The sequence below is a fragment of the Danio rerio genome, chromosome 14 (genome assembly GCF_052040795.2).
Source record: "Danio rerio strain M-AB ecotype USA chromosome 14, GRCz13ab, whole genome shotgun sequence".
In the NCBI taxonomy this organism is placed as follows: Eukaryota; Metazoa; Chordata; class Actinopteri; order Cypriniformes; family Danionidae; genus Danio; species Danio rerio.
The window spans coordinates 24,304,582-24,319,037 of NC_141034.1; positions in this window are offsets into that span (position 1 = coordinate 24,304,582).

A 14,456-nucleotide genomic window follows, 5' to 3' on the forward strand; every position below is an offset into this window, starting at 1 on the left:
CTACCTTATTTGTATTGTATGGCATGGTGATTTTGTTCAAAAACATTTTGCAAACCCCTAGACTGCTGGCCCTATTTTCATCTACAGACCATGCTGGCAAAACGTTGTAGAATTTGTGTTAATAGTGAAGGTGTTTTTTTTCTTTTCTTTTCTTTTCTTTACTGCACAGACAAATGTGCTAGTATGATAAAAAAACTGCATCTGAGGTTGTATATCTGCAACATTGACACCAAACTTAATTGACTAATTGGTCAAATGCATTAACCAGTTGACACATTACAAGTAATTGAATATATGAGGTTTCAGCTATTATGCTTCTAATCTTTGTTTTGCCAGTTGCTCTGATGCCTGTTCCCACTTTTCCATACCTTCATGATACCTAAAACACAGGATTGGTGCTAACTAAACTGAAAATTAACAGGCTAGTCGGTTAGTCTGACTCAAGCTTATAATAGCTTTTTGTATTTTTCATTAGTTTTAGCTTTTATTTAATTTTGAATTTTTTGTTTTTAAACTCTTACTGGTTTTTATTAGTTTTTATATTTTAAAATTGCTTAGTTTTAGTTTAGTGGTTATTTTTAGTACTAATCTTTTTTTTTTTTTTTTTTTTTTTTTTGTAAATTAGGATTTAATGGTGTAAAGATACAAAATTATCCAAATAAATATTTTATAATAGCAACTCAAAAAAAAAAAAAAAAACCTCAAAGATGAGCTACATTTATTTGACACAAAAATACTACAGTCTACCGTTACCATCTACCAATCCTCAAATTCAAATACAACAGCCCACAAGATAGCAGCCTTAGGTAAAATATGTGTGTAAAGCTGTTCTAAGATTAAATCGTAGTGATGTGAAGTTAACACGAACTGGATCTTTTTTGACAATCTTCCCATGTTTGGACATGGGAACATCACTGTGTTCTGAATTTTTTTTTATGTTTTGCAACCCAACTGAAGCATGATTTACTTATTTAAATTCCATTACGACTTTCTGTTATGAAAAACCTACGTTTTGCCAGATCCACTCATTTAAGCCCTTGATTTACCCCATGGAAGCAACAGCGAGGAAGACTGAAGGATCTGGCCAGTGGCATCAGGATTACAAACTTTAAGGTGCAGCATGGTCACCTAGCAGTGTGAAGCAAACAGATTTACTTTTAAATACATTTACAAAGATGAAAAGATTTTTGCTATAATTTTACTTCATTTCAGTCAGTTTGGTATGTATACAATGCAGTTTCAGTTCTGTTTTCTTTTTTCTCTTTTTTTTCTTTTTTTTAAATAAACATGTTTTTTGTTTTTTTTTTAAAGTAATTATAAGTTAATTGTAGTTTTCGTTTTTGGTAGTTTCTAGTTTTTTGGTAAAAATAATAACCACAGGCTTCATGGTAAAAGCCACTCAAAAACTTTGACTATTCTGCTTCTAGATTGCTTGGTTCCTTAATTGCTGCTTGTAGCTCAATCCATATTTCCTTCCTACCTAAAAAAATAATGATAGCATTGAGCTTTCCAGCAGCTTGGGAAATTCTGCAGATGTTCATCTGTAAAACAAGGAAACATTTGACACGCAAGTACTGCTTGTAGGCGTTTGTTTAATGGTGGGACTGGTTTTGAACACTTCAGTAGACATTAAAGACCACCTGCTGACTTTAACTGTCTCACAAAATTGACTGATGACCTTGTCTAGTCAGTTCAACAACCTGCAAAACATTTGATACTTCAGATGGGGTGTTAAAAATATCCAGTATCTCTTTAATGCAGTGGTCACCAAACTTGTTCCTGGGGCCTGTTTCAGAAAGGAGGTTAAGTGAAAACTCAGTATTTTAACCCTGAAATGAGAGAAACTCTGGGTTTTCCGTTTCAAAATGGCAGGTTTGTTAAACTCAAGAAATCAGGGTAGGTCAAGCCTGTTTCTGAAAGAAAGGTAACTTTAACTCAGAGTCAGTTACCGTGGTAACTTACTCTGTGAATCTAACCTGGTCGGGAGCAGAATTTATTCTCTAAACGCCAAGTTTGTCGGTCTCCTCCCCTTTTTTAAAGATGATGCATATTTCTTGCCTTAGCCTTACGTTTCCACACACCTATTTTAGAGCTCATTTTGGAGATGCTCATAAAAACGATTGATGGAAACGTTATGATGCACTTAACTTTTGAAAATACGCATAATAAAACATGTGCATAACTGAGTAGGATAAACTTCTGATAAGAAAAGATGCGCATAAACTACGAAGTGCACTTAACAAATTACAGTTTGTACATTAAAAAAAGGTTTGTTAGAGATGATGATGAAAATGTGTGTGTGTGTATAGACAAACCAGCAGACTGAGAACACTGTAGAACATCTTAAATGTTGTTTTAGTCATTCTAAAATGCCTTAACTGTTTCAGTTTTAGTGTATATTATTAATTACCTCCGACCGTTAGGAGCGTGTCAAGAGTCTCCGTGTCTGGCTTCAAACGCCCCCACGTGTTCATTGTGAGTCAATTGTCTTCTGAGGCGCAAGTACATTAATTAAAAAAATCATTGACGCAGCTTCTTCTACTGCAGTAAATTGTTTTTACTGTTGATATTTGGCGCAAATTAATCAGGAATTGTTGATTGAGTTCTCTTTGACTCGTTGAATAAAAATGCTGCTTTATTTGCATCTTTTAGGCGTTATTCCAGTTCTGCACAAATTTATGTAATAGCCTATATTTTGATGGAAACACAGCTATTGCCTACATTTGTCAGACACAGAACAAAGTCACGTATGAGGCTTGTCCTTTTTTTCATAAATAATTAATTTAACCTTCGACATGTACTGTTACTAGATTAATGGGATTATTATTCTGTCTAAAAATTATTTTTCGCACTGCTTACCTGCTTAATGTTATATCAACATCTATCACTTGATCAATAAAAAGGCAGACACACAAGTGCACTGTTAAATCTATTAAAACTGATAAATGTGTATAAAAGTTTAGAAAAAAGTATAAACGTCACACATTACATTACTTATTTTATTATACTTGTACGTTTAAATTCTTTAAATTAAAAATTACGCATTAACCTGAGCAGCTGTTTTCCCACGCTAACTGTCTCTGTTTCACTGATGGTTGCTTCTTTTTAAATATATACAGTCATATTTGCTATAACTTTGTATGAGCAGATCAAGTTCAGCTGGGGAAAGAAATGGTAATCTCTTTTTTTTTTTAAATGTTGCCATGGTCTCTCGTAATATCTGTGCTCCATTGATAATGCCTTTTTATAGTCATGGTGTGCGCGCTTAACTCTGAGTTGGTCTACTCAAAGTTGATTGACCCAACTCAGATCCGCTATTCTGAAACCGAAAACTCTGAGTTTTGAATCTCTCGGTAAATCAACTCAGAGTTCAAGTTTAAACTCTGAGTTGTTTGAACCTCCTTGCTGAAACAGGCCCCTGGATTGCCGGTGTCCTGCAGATTTTAGCTCCAACCCTAATCAAACACACCTGAACAAGCTAATCAAGGTCTTACTAAGTATGCTTGAAACATCCAGGCAGGTGTGTTGAGGCAAGTTGGAGCTAAACCCTGCAGGGACACCGGCCCTCCTGGACCGAGATTCGTGACTTCTACTTTAAAGTATATTTCTCAGTAGAGACCCATTGAACAGCATCTATTGATAACACTATCATTTAGTCATGGTTCATTTAATGTTGGTAGATTAAATTTGAGTAGATTTAGGCTTTGTATAGAGATATTACATATATGTTTCTAATATATACATCTAATAGATATATGCCTCCCCCACCCCCCACAAATTAATAATAAAGGTTTCAAAAAATGGGGTTGTCACAGTAATGCCATTAAACTGTTTTGTGCTTATTAAAGAAAATGTTGTGTTATATTTTAGGAAGGTACCATGGTTCTACATAGAACCATCAATGGCAATAATTAACCTTTTGTTGTTACATGACTTACATCATTTAAATAATGACAAAGGCTTGCATAAAGTATATAATGCTACTTATTTAATCAGTAAAGATTTGCATGATTCTAAACTCTTTATAAATAATAAAGTTGAACTCCCCTGATTTATCCCCCCAATTTTTTTTGACAATTTGACAAACTTAATGGATCAAACATGTTTTGGGTTTTTTTCTCAATGTTTTAATCTGCTACTGAGTCCTGATGTACTGGATAAAGATAATATATTCTTATTAAACTAGAATATATATGAATAAATGAGAATATATATATATATATATATATATATATATATATATATATATATATATATATATATATGAATATATATATATATATGAATATATATAAATGAATATGAATGAATATATATATATATATATATATATATATATATATATATATATATATATATATATATATATATGAATACAAATGAAATATAAATACAAATACTTTTCCCCACTCAACAAATACAGGTACAAATACCAGCTGCTCCGCACATTCCTATATATATATATATATATATATATATATATATATATATATATATATATATATATATATATATACATATATATATGAATATACCTATATGAATATATATATATATATATATATATATATATATATATGAATATATATATGAACCTGAAGGACGGTGGGGGTGAGTTGCGCGCGACATAGGCTACCTGAAGAGCTAGGAGGGATGCGGTGAAGAGAGGTTTGCAATGTATTTAACGACCGGTTTGCGAGAAATTATCATTCATTTGCGGGCATCCGGGAGTCTCTGGGCACTTGTTGGATACTCCTAATCTTAGCAACTGGATGAATGTAAAGGAGGATTAAGCAAAATTGTTTCTACTCTATAATTAATGTTCTCAACTCACAGCAATAAAACTTTACAATGAGTGCAACATTTTGTATTCTATAGTTTATTATTATAATTTTTCATTTTCCATATCTGTAATGCCTGTATTTTGGCATTTTTTTGCAGTCCACTTAGAATCCATTATAGAAATAAATGTTTGCTGTATTGGCATTGATTGTTTTGAAATTTAAATGTCATTAACATGCCTGTGTTTTAATTTATTTAATAAATATGGCTGTCAAGCCAGGATCTTGATGGTTTATTGTGGGTATGTTGTTTACATGAAGAAATCTATGTAACAAATTAAACAAAAATTCTAATAAACAATTATATTTTGAATTTAAATAGTTTTTTGTCTTGCTTTCACATTAATTGTACATTTGAATAGCCAAAATTACAAGTTTCAGTATTTTAAATGTGATTAATCGCGCTACATTTTTAAAAAAAGTTGCGATTAATTAGTTAATTTTTTTTAATCGATTGACGGCACTATATATATATATATATATATATATATATATATATATATATATATATATATATATATATATATATATATATCAGCCTACCCAATTCACCTGTACTGCATATCTTTGGACTGTGGGGGAAACCGGAGCACCCGGAGGAAACCCACGTGAACACAGGAAGAACATGCAAACTCAACACAAAAACACCAACTGCTTAGGCCAAGACTCGAACCAGCAACCTTCCTTCTTGCTGTGAGGCAACAGCACTACCTACTGCGCCACTGGCTCGCCTGTCTGTGAAGTTTTCTGCCTAAATGTCACTCTGCTGGAGACATTCCATTGCATTCTTGGATGGAGGAGTTTATTGCAAACCAGAACTCTGGTAAGTAGAGGTCCCATTTTTTGAGGTTTTCCTCCACATAAGAGGAGATCACACACTTTATAGTATGGTTAATTCTTTCAGACATGTTAGTTTGTGGGTAGTAAGTGGTCGTTGGTCTCTGGGAAATATTCCAGTTGGAACATAATTCTTTAAAGATAGATGATACAAATTGTGTTCCTCTGTCAGATAAGATTAAGTCTGGGACACCCCAACGGGTAATAATCTCCTATTTGACAATTGTTGACACAACTTCTGCACTCGCTTTTCGGATGGGGAACAATTCTACCCAGCTTGAGTAATAGTCAACAGAACACAGACTAACAGATGCGGTGAGGGATGCTGCATGGTTATGGTCCAATAAGGTCCACTCCCAGCATTTTGTTGTGATGGGTTGTCCAAATTGGTTAAGGTTTTCCAGCTGGTTTTTGATTGCTGTGTTTGTAGATTTGACACTTTTTGCAGCATTTAACATAGTTCTTTATGTCAGTCTACATGTTCAGCAAGAAGACTAGATTTTGCAGACGTTTAAAGATCTTGAAAACATCTCCATGACCACTCAATGGATGCGAATGGTACAGTAGTGTTGGATGACTGTAGAAATGAGACTCTTGGGTAAGAATATGCGGTACTGAATTTGTTCTTAGGTCAAAGGAGTTTTGAGATACAGTTTATCTTCAATTACCTCAAATTTCTGTTTGGTGTCTTGCCTAATTTCAGCTGTTTCTGTAAGAATTTTTATAATTTCAGGATCTTCACGTTGGTGTTCCCAAAGATCCACAGCAGAAATAGGCAACTCTTCTTCTTCTAATTGCTCCTGTATGGTAAGTAGGTTGCATGTGGGTCCACTTGACATCCAGGAAAAAGCATCTGGCACTGTATTAAGTCTGCCTTTTCTATACTCTGATAAAATTACATTTTTGGAGGCGTAGTGCCCATTTGATGAGTCGGTTGGTGGTTTTTGTAGAGCTCATTACCCATTGTGAGGCAGAATGATCAGTCACAACTTTGGCTCAAGATAGTGCTGCCATCTGTCTAGAGCCCATACCAAGGCAAGTCATTCTGTCTCGGTCAGAGTAATTAGCTTCTGCTTTAGTGAGTTTTCTGCTAGCATCACCTGTTCAGTGTCTTGGTCCTTCCGCTGTGTCAAGACTGCACCTAGGCCACTGTCGCTGGCATCTGTATAGACGGTAAAGGGATAATCAATATTTGGATGTGCAAAAATGGGTGGAAAGGTAGGACAGGTTTTGAGCTGGTTAAAAGCATGCTGACAATCTGATGTTCAATGAAATTAGTGTTTTTTATTTTTCAAGGCATTAATGGCCTCTGCGATCTGAGAAAATTTTGTGACAAACCTGGTGGTACAACCCGGCAAGTCCAAGGAAACGCTGGACCTTCTTGATGTTTCGAGGTACTCGGTAGGCTTTTATGGCTTCCAATTTTGTTGGGTCCGTAGAAATGCCACGAATATTCACTAGATGACCAAGGAACATCAACTCTTGCAGTCAAAATTAGCTTTTTTTAAGATTGATTGTCAAGCCAGCTCTCTGCAACCGGTGAAAAAATTGTTTGCAGGTCCACATATTGTTGTTCCACAGATGGAAAGTAGACAATAATATAATGGATATAGACGAAACAAATTTTTCCTCTAAGTTTTCCAAAAATACTCTCCATCAGCCTTTGAAAAGTTGCGGGAGCATTTTTTAATCCAAAGGACATGACTCTAAACTATAATAACCCACCAGACGGGGTGACAAAGGCAGTCATGGGCTTGCTAGCAGGATCCATTGTCACCTGCCAGTAACCACTGTTGAGACCTATGGATGAAAAAATAGCTGCTCTAGACAAAGATTCAATTATGTCAGTCATGTGTGAAAGAGGGTAGGTGTCACTTTTTCTTATACGATTTACTTTCCTGTAATCAACACAAAATCACATTTTCCCATTTTTCTTTTGAACTAGGAGAATGGGAGATGCCCAAGGTGAGCAAGACAGCTCCAAAATGCCTTCCTTCAACATCTCTTTCAACTGCTTTTTCACAACAGTTTGCTTCGATGAAGTAAGATGATAAGGCTGCTGCTTGATGGGTATAGGATAAATGATGTGAACCTGATGCTGAAAAACATTGGTACGTCCCACACGGAGAGTACACACCTTAAAGTTGGTTTCTAGGAGTTGACGAAGTCTTTGTTTTCCCTCAATAGGTAAATGAGCACTAGTTACAGCAATGTCTATGAGGTCTTGATCCTTAATATTGTCATGTGGAATTGATTGCATTTAAGGTGGAGGAATTGAACTAAGAAGGGAGGTGCTCTCTTGGACATCTTGATGACTGGGCCTCCTTTTTGGATGGGGCGACTGGTGTGGAACACTTGCATGGCCTGGCTGGAAAAGATATTCTTCATCAGAGGTCATCTTGAATGAATACTTTCTGTCTGTCACATTAATTTGTAACCCACTGGAAAAGATGAAGTCCAATCCTAAGATCACAGAGTATGCAAGGGGCTAAGAAGGGAGAACTGCAACTTGCACTGGGAAAGACTTATGATTAGGAATAATTGACAAAGTTACCCATCCTAATAGGACTTCATCTTTACCATCGGCAAGATATAAAGGTCCAAGGGTCCATGGCTTCAAAATTGGTTGTGGGACAAGTTCAGTCTATAGATTTTTGTTAAGCAAGGTGTAACTTGCTCCTGTATCAAGGATTGCTTTCCCTACCCAGGAAGCAATAGTAATGGGAACGATTAATTGCTGAGGAATTGCAGGCGAATGAATGGAAGGTGACTTTTTGACAAAGCTGCAGTCTTCTGATATTAAACATGTCTCAGGCATAACTCCTATAGACATGGTGTTCCCAGAGGGTGTAGTGGTGTGATGAGGTAGACCACTAGGCTTCAATGGTTGACTGAACAGCTTGGCATTATTGGGTCTATGCTGATTCCTGTGTTGGTTAAACTGTGCAGAAAAAAAAATGAGGACAATTTCCAGGTGAATTATATCCCTTATACCACCATCACTGATAAGGAGGCTTCTTTAGAGGTGGAATAGAGGGGTTTCTTGATGGTATTTAAAGTGACTTGAGATTTTTCTGTACCTGACATTTTTGTTGCTGAGCAAAATTCTTCTCCAGCTGATGGCCTAATTTTACCAGTTCCTCAACAGTGTTCACTTGACCACGTAGCTGGCTAGCAAGATAAGGTTAAATATTTTTAAGAATAATTTTCACCTAATTAATTTCTGTTAATTTTGACTTCCACCTTTTACAAAGAGCTCTATATGAAAATGCAAAGTCTCTGATCGATTCTTTTTCTCTGTTTTTTTGTCCTACCTCTATCAGCCAACACTTCTTTATACTCCTCAGAGAGGAAGGCAGACAGAAAAGCAGACTTAAATTCAGTCCGGGAGGCTACAGTTGTTCTGACAACTTCCCACCAGTCACGAGCTGTTCCATATAAAACAGTATGAAGTGTGGCCAAATTTTCTGCATCAACAAGGGGATGTAATGCAAGGAAATCTTGACAGCGAGCTAGGTAAGGTAAGGTAAGGCAAGGCAAGTTTATTTATATAACACATTTCATACACAGTGGCAATTCAAAGTGCTTCTTTGCAGATCTGCAGATATACTTGGTGCTAGCGATATGGCCTTCATCAACTGCTCACTAGTGTTCTCATTTATGCTTTTCTTTCTGACAGAGACAGATCTGTCTTTATAGATGGAGTAATCAATATATCAAAGAAAATACAGAAATGACCAGATAGTTCCACATCCTTAACAACAGTCGATGAAATGTGTAAACCCTTAGTTATAAGTAGATCAAGAGTGTGTCCACGATTGTGTGTGGGTCCTTGAACATGCTGAGTCAGATCAAAAGTGCTAAAAACAGTCATCAGGTCTTTTACAGCATAGATTTCTGGATTATTAATATGAATTTTAAAATCCCCAGCAATACTAAAATAATCAAATTCAGATGTTACTATTGATAACAGCTCTGTAAAATCATCAATAAAAGCTGGAGAATATTTTGGAGATCTGTAGATAATGATCAGTAAGATGCGTGGAGCACCTTTCAGTGCTATACTCAGATATTCAAAGGACAAATAGTCCCCAAATGACACTTGTTTACACTCATAGACATTTTTAAACAGGGCAGCGATACTTCCACCTCTCCTATTAACTCTGCAAACACTCAAAAAATCAAAGTTTAAAGGAGCTGCTTCATTCAGAACTGCTGCGCTACAACTGTCATCTAGCCAAGTTTTATTTAAAAGCATGAAATCAAGGCAATTTGGGTTGATAAAATCATTGACTAAAAGTGACTTATTGTTGAGTGATCTGATGTTTAAAAGTGCTAACTTAACAGTTTTAGCCGTATGTTCTACAGAAGTCTCAGATCTACATTTAATAGACACCAGATTTGAATTATTTGCTTTACGGCTGAAAGAAGTCTTTGGTTTTCTGTCACTTAACACAACACATATCTGCTAAGAGAAAGCTACAGACACACTGGGTTCCTGCTTGTTCTGAAAACATTTGATAAAGACACTGTTATCTAAGCAGGCCCCCGACACACATCAGTGGGAGCTGTTGTGTTCACCAGCTGAAGATGGGGCGTTGTTGTTTGGGCCCTGGCGGTGTGGCAAAAGTCAGAGGGCTCTTCCAGGTGAGCTCATAGGTGGTTGTGGAGCAGGCCGCTTTTTGGTTGTTAACTGGGGGCTTGCGGCAATGGAGTCTGAAAGTTTAGTTCCAGCATATACCAGTTCCTCCATCTTTTTTGAAAAACCCAAGAGGGGCGAGCAAGGTGACAATGAGAACGTGTCCGGTGACAGAGGCTGTGGATCTGGAGATTCTAGCTGCAGAAATATGTTTTCCTGAGGATCAATTTTGAGTGACGAGACTTGATGCTGTTGAGCAGAAAGCAACTGATAGTGTTTCTATCAACATTGTGTGTTTTGGCTGCGTGGCATTATCACTGTCCTTGGGTGATTCATCTGCCACAAGTCCACTTAGGAGCTGAATTGAGGTCCTGTGGTCATCCGGACATTTGCTAGGTGTGTGTGTGCAATTCAGTTCAGTGGCATACACAGCTGATGGATGATTGAGGGAGAAAAAAATATTGTCCTTTAGCACCTTTGCACCAAGTTTGTTTGGATAAAGGCTGTCTGATGTAAACAGCTGTCTTTGGTTCCAGAAGAGATTGAAGTTGTCAATGAAATTCAGTCCTTTCTTGTTACATGTTTTCTGTAGCCATACATTTAGACCAAGAAGCTGTGAAAACATATTTGTCCCTCTTGCAGGGTCCACTTAAGAACGGCTGAACTTTAATCCTTCAACTGTTTCCAAGATCTAACAGAAATCTTTCTTGAGCAGTTCTGACTGTTCCTTCCGAATATAATTCTTCCCCACTTGAATAATAATCCGTTTTGCAGTCTTGTGCTTTTTCAGAATTTCCTTAAGTTCTTTATTTACATGAGAAACTGTTGCATGAGGAAAGCAGTATGTCATTGTAGATTTTCTCCTGAAATTCTTAATTATTGAATCTCCTATGACTAGCGTTCCCCTTCGGGTGCTATTAGTGGATTTGATTTTAGGTAAATCCATGAATTGGGAGGATTCGGTTCAGAAGCCGTTTGTCTGAAAGAGTATGGAACGGGCCAATGAATGCCAATGAATTGGCAGCGTAAGCTTGCGCATGTGTGCTTCATTGCCAATTAACCCAGCATATAAGCACACGTGGAGCAAGCAGACGCCATCCTTTTCGCTTCAGAGACTTTTCTGATCGAGTCGATGAGGGTTCCTCTTGCTGACTACAGCTACTTCCGAGTGAACGAGTGTCTCCCGGTCCAGAGTGGGTATACGCGGCAGCAGATGGTCGAGCTGGGATTCTCCCTTGCCTGGCGTTCTTTGGGTCCGGTCCTCCAGAGAGGTGCATATAGTCACATTTTTCCTAAAAGAGCAATTGCCAGTTGTTTTGTTCTCTGACCGAGGGCTTTCTCGGCACGGATGCACTGGCCCACAGCTGGCCTCGGGGCATGCGCAAGTATGCGTTTCCCCCAGTGAGCCTGCTCGTGCAGTTACTGTGCAAGGTCAGGGAGGACGAGGAACAGGTTCTGCTAGTTGCGCTTCTCTGGCCCAACCGGACCTGGATATCAGAGCTCTCCCTCCTCGCGATGGCCCTACCCTGGCGGATCCCTTTGAGAGAGGACCTACTCTCTCAGGGACAGGGCACCATCTGGCACCCTCGCCCCGATCTCTGGAACCTCCACTTGTGGTCCTTAGACGCGAGGAAGACTTAGGTAACCTACCGAGTGCGGTGGTTGATACCATCACTCAGGCTAGAGCCCCCTCCACGAGGCGTGCCTACGCCCTGAAGTGGAGTCTATTCACTGAATGGTGTGTCTCTCGCAGAGAAGACCCCCGAACCTGCCAGATCTGTGTTGTGCTCTGGCAACACTCCCTCCCACCTCATGCCCTTTTGGGATCTCGCCCTCGTTCTCACGAGCTTGCACACAGATCCCTTTGAGCCACTCGAATCAGTATCTTTAAGATTTATGTCCCTGTAGACTGCTCTGATTGTCGCGTTGGCCTCCATTAAGAGGGTCGGGGACCTGGAGGCATTTTCGGTCAATGACTCGGCCTGGAATTCGGGCCGGATTACTCTCACATTATCCTGAGACCCCGCCTGGGTTATGTGCCCAAGGTTCCTACCACTCCCTTTAGAGATCAGGTAGTAAACCTGCAAGCGCTGCCCCCGGAGGAGGCAGACCCAGCCCTTTCCTTACTTTGTCCAGTTCGCGCTCTGCACATCTATGTGGACCGTACTCAGTACTTTAAATCATCTGAGCAGCTCTTTGTCTGTTATGGCGGTCAGTAGCAGGGAAGTGCCGTATCGAAACAAAGATTATCCCACTGGATTGTGGAGGCCATTTCACTTGCTTATTCGAGCAGAGTTGAGCCGTGTCCCCCGGGAGTGCGTGCGCACTCCACTCGGAGCGTTGCATCCTCTTGGGCGCGTGCACGCGGCGCCTCTCTAACAGACATCTGTAGAGCTGCGGGCTGGGTGACACCCAACACATTTGCTAGGTTTTACAATCTGCGAGTGGAGCCGGTTTCATCAAGGGTATTAGGTAACCATTTGGTGATTGAGAAAACAACTCGGTAGGGTGTTGTAACACGCTTGCTGCGCCATTTTCCCTAACACGGAGATATGTGCGCCTTCTTATCTGTCAGTAAGTTCCCCGTCAGGTGAGCCCTGCAGATTCCTCCATGGCCCCCAGCACTGACTCAGCGGAGGAGTCACTTGCTGGCCCACTACGTTGTAGGCCTGCCCGCCGGTCAGCCCGCGTTTTGGGTATAGGTGCCTGCTATGCGTGATCCCCACTAGGTGATCCCACATGCCTATTCCACCACGGTTCAGTCCCCCCTCTCGGGTGGACCCGTGTCTTCCCTCTCCGCTGACCACCTTCTTTATGGATTCTTCATTTGGGGATTCTTCACCCATATTACTCAAAACTTCATATCTGTTCTGAAGCTGTATTTGAGTCCGAGCTGTATTTCGGGTAGAAGACGCTAATGCGGCAGTGTATGATCTGACCCCACGAGTACCCTTTGGTCTCGCACCTTGTTTATGCCAATGCTCATTTTCAACAGTTTTATTCTGTTTTTCTGTGCTAAAAACAGTAGCAGGAACAGATTTATGGGACTCACCGGCTGTGTGCTGGTCGGATTGCAAGCAACTTCGCTTCAAGAACTGCAATCCTTTGTAGAAGTTTGTGGCAGCTTGTACAGCAGTGAGACTCTGAATTAATCCGATCCAGAGGCATTTTCACAGCCGTGTTTTCCCGTCTCCGGAATGTAAGCAGCTGGTAGCTGGTAGCAGGAGGATTGTTTAAACGGTAATTCCCCTTTTGTTAGTTAAGATATATTCCAGAAAGTTTGTAGAATAGATGCTGATCTGAATAAATGTTTGAGCACTGTGCTGATAGGCTCAAGTTAAAATTAGGGTATAAGATATAAAAGCAAGAGTGCAAAGAGCGGAGCAGTAGGCAAAGACGTCCGAACAGTAGCAAAGCAGAAAGAGCAAAGGGTAGAGGTAGAGCAAAGGGTCAGAATTGTCAGCTGGATGGCCAAAATTCGTAAAAGTCATTTTAAGTTGGTCACTTCTTACCTCTATAAAAACAGGAGGAGCAGGTAAAGGTGATGAAGAGTTGAGTGTCATTGAAGTAGTGGCAGGCAGAGTGAAGAGTGGTGGACTTCTTATTTTCTTTAAACATACTCAGCAGTTTACTGTCTTGTGTTTTACACAGATCAGTCACTTCAGTCTGGAACTTTTCAAAATCTGCACAGAGATCAGCATTTTTGAATTTCAGTTGTCAACTGGTCATGACTTTTTTGAAAGTTTTGTTGTATGTTTTTTAAATCTTTGAGACTGAAATGTGTGTAGGCTACTTAATGTTGAGGAAAAGCCCCAATCAGGTAGGCAATTGTCTGCAGCCCCGCCTCCGTTTTCAGTTGTTTCCGTTTTCCCCCATCCACTCTGAGACAGAGCAGCAGCGTTAGTGTGGACAGATGTCGTAACCGCAGCAAAACCTATGCGTTTTAAAAAGAAAACGCATTAGTGTAAATGGAGCCTGAGGGGTTTGTGTGACAGACATCATTGAATAAAGTTTCTTAGCTGGCTGTGTAAAAGGTAGAAAGATTAATCAAAGTAGATGTGTATATATAGGTGTGAAAACAAACGAAAAAAAATATATAATTATTCCTGAAAATTACTTGACATGACAATTTCAACAGA